A 3562-nucleotide genomic window follows, 5' to 3' on the forward strand; every position below is an offset into this window, starting at 1 on the left:
AATTAGTTTTATTCGAAATCTATATTTACTTATTTATGTATGTAATGTTTGATTTATATAAATACAAAAAAATATTTTAAAATTTTATATTTACTTGTCTATACATAAATAAAAATGTTTGTTTTCTAAAAAATTTGTATTTACTTATGTACAAAATGTGGTATGCATGTCCTGTGTCATGGCCTTTGATACAATCTAACGCTATCGTACCGACACTCAAATTTACTCAACCTCTTGATCTAAAATCAAGTCAGCCTAACCCTTAGTATTTAGTAAGAAATCTAAAAATATAAGAGAACACAAGAAAAAAGAAGTTTTGGTGGAAAGAATACTTTATTACTCAAGTATTTGTTACAAATAATTCACACGTTCAAATTCTAACTCTCACCTCCTATAGCCATCCACCTCCTTAATGGATGGTTAACATTAAATCTAATCAACGGTCCAAATTAATCATACAGAACCTTCATTACAAATATCTATCCTACCACAACTTTTTAAATACTTTTAGATTATTCCATACTACTCTTCATACTTCTATATATATCAAAACTCTTCTAGAATACTCATGAGACTACGACTTTCTAGAGACTTCTAGAACTTTCTAAGGTATTCCGGGACCTTCTAGGACATTCTAAAACGTTCCGGAACCATCTAGGGAATTCTCAAACACTCCAGATAACTATACAAACACCGTTAAATTTAATCTTCTAAAATTTTCTGTGACATTCTCCTCTACCTAATGACAGACGTGTAAACCCCGAGTAATTAGTGAATAATTAGCTAATAAACTAATTATTAATCTAAGAAATTAGAAAATGAAATTTTATAGTTTAATGGAGTAGAGAAAATTAAAATAAGAATTTTAACACTAATTTTAAAAAATTTGGCCCAAAAATAGGCCGAACGAACCAAACCGAACGAACCGGGCCCAAGGCCCAACCCACAAGTTACACCCACTTAAATAAAACCCTTTCTTCCTTCCCCATTCAGCAAGAATGCTGAAGCAAGTTCATGGAGGAAAGAACTTGAGAAAATAACCTAACCCTCTACTAGATTTCAACTTCATATAACTTTTGATTCAGAGTTCCGATTGACGAGCCGTTAGTGGCCACGTGTTCATCTCGGAATCTTCTACAAAATCCACCCAACAATTTGGTAAGAAACTTGAGTTTTTTCACCCAGATCTTCTCATCTTAGTTTCAAAAGTTGTTGAACATTCGTGTTGAAAATTTGTTGAATTTGGTGTTTAGGAGCAAATTAGCTTTGTGGATTTGCTGGGCTCTGTCCCAAACTTCCGTTGGTAAGGTGAGAAATATTTAATCCTTGTCAAGTTATCTAATTAGTGAACCCTATGGTAATTTTAGTATTGTTTAGTGAAATTAGATTGAATTGTGTATTTTTTGAAATAAATTGGTGGTATTGGAGAGTTGAAGTTGGCTTTGGAGGCTGGAAAAATCTGTTTGGTGAGGTCTTGGAGCCTTGGACTATTGAGGAATGGTGACAAATGGTGATGTTCCGGGTTTATCGGGAAATCGGCCAAGGTATGATTTGGGTTTCTCGCATATAATATGTAATGTGCCATGAAAACTTAGGCTAGTTGACCCATAGGATAAGTTGAATTGATTGTTGGTTGTTGAATTAAATTGTTGATTCAGATGTGTTGAGGATAATTGTTGAATTGGTGTTATGAAATTGGTTAAGTGGATTATGAGGTGTTGAATGTTAAGTTGTCTGTGAGAATATGTTGTTTGTGATAATTGATGAGAATATTAAATAATGATAATGATAGTAAGATGACTTATGAACTGTGTTGCATTGGTTTGTGAAATTGTATATGATGAAAATGCAAAGAATTGGGTATTTGCATGTGATGGTAACGTTTGACTTGTGATGTGACTGAGTATGGCCGAAATGGTCGAGATGGCAAGGTCCGGGTGCGAACCCGCTTGCGTGTTAACTTGAAAATGTATTCGGATGGCAAGTTGAGGACGGAGGATTCCCTCTCTTGTCGTGATGGGGATGTGGAAAAGGTGGAAAGGCACTCTCCTTCATATTGTTTTCACCACATTCTTCTCTGGTTGCAAGGTGGAAAGACACGCTCCTTTGATGTGAAAAGACACTCTCCTTCGTTTATGATCCTCCTGGATATGCGCAACCTAGAGACAAATGTCTGGATTAGCTACCAGATGTGTCGGGTTCTGGCAAAGTAACCGACGCGTGAGCTCACGGCTAATAGGACAGGCATGCATCATGTTGCATTTGTTTGCTTTGTTTGGGTGTGCATAATTGTTTTGGTTTGCCTATCTGATAAATTCTGTTTAACTGATAACTTTGATACTTACTGTAACTGTTCTTTAAATATGTTTGCCTTGTATTTGCTTGTGTTTGTGATTGTCTTTCTGTTTTGAGTACCTTGGTGGTGGACAGGTGATAATGTTGATTTGATTTGAAATGAGCCAGAGGTCGAGTTGAGTTTATTTGGGCCAAAGGCCGAACTGGTTTGTTTTGGGCCATAGGCCGTGATTGGTTGGGTCAGTGGTAAGGGTTAGAGTCAAATGAGACAGGAAGTATACTGCAAGGTTAGAGATAAATCGTTATTTAGGTACCTTAGAGAGTTTTACCAAATTTATGATTCATTTTATTCCTTTGGGTTTTATAATCTGAGTGTCAGCATTCTAGGATTGTCTCTGTCTTTTCCGAGACCTTATTTATTATATATGTGGGTACCTTAACCATAATGAGAATCCCCGGTTCTCATCCCATACAACATTGTTATTTTTCAGATGCAGGTTGAGAAGCACCACTCTGTATTTTGGAGACTCTGATGAAGCGAAGAACTCTTGAGACTCAGGGTTGTATTTTACTTATATTTATATATGTATTTAGATTCTCCATCTTGTATTTTATGTTTATCCCTCTTAGAGATTGGCTCAAAGAAACAGGTTGTCAATTTTTTGTTTTGGCTTACTTTTGGGTTTATTTGTATATATGTATATGTATATGCTCTGGCCAGTTTAAACTTCGCGAGCCGATTCAGGAGCTTTGTTATCTGTATCCTTGAAAATCTTCTAGTGTGTATATATATACTTTTGCCGTTTTACTCTTAACCTACCCGATTTACGTCTATCGTTCACGTGAGTGTTACGACTTTTGTTTTAAACTTTTCTTCACAGGCTTCTAGTTAAAATTTCTTTCAACTATTATTATATATACATATTTTTATTTTTAGAGGTCGTAAGACCATCTACAGTAGGGAACTCATTCCAGTCTTTATTTATGGCCCACCTGTCATAAAAAGTAACTTCACATCAGCTTTTGCATCATAAACAATAAACAGGAACTCAAAGAATCCCTCTCTTCTCCATTAGAAGGAACTAACTTTAATCCCTATTGTGATCCCACTTAATTAATTAATTAAAGTAATTAAAATTAATATAATTATTATTTTTTTATAATAATATTATTTAAATTTATAAATTCAAAATAATTCAATATTATAAAATATTAAAATAAATAAATAAATAATAATTAATATTTTAAATTTTATAAATAAAAATAA

The sequence above is a fragment of the Arachis ipaensis genome, chromosome B05, assembly GCF_000816755.2.
Source record: "Arachis ipaensis cultivar K30076 chromosome B05, Araip1.1, whole genome shotgun sequence".
NCBI classification, from domain to species: Eukaryota; Viridiplantae; Streptophyta; class Magnoliopsida; order Fabales; family Fabaceae; genus Arachis; species Arachis ipaensis.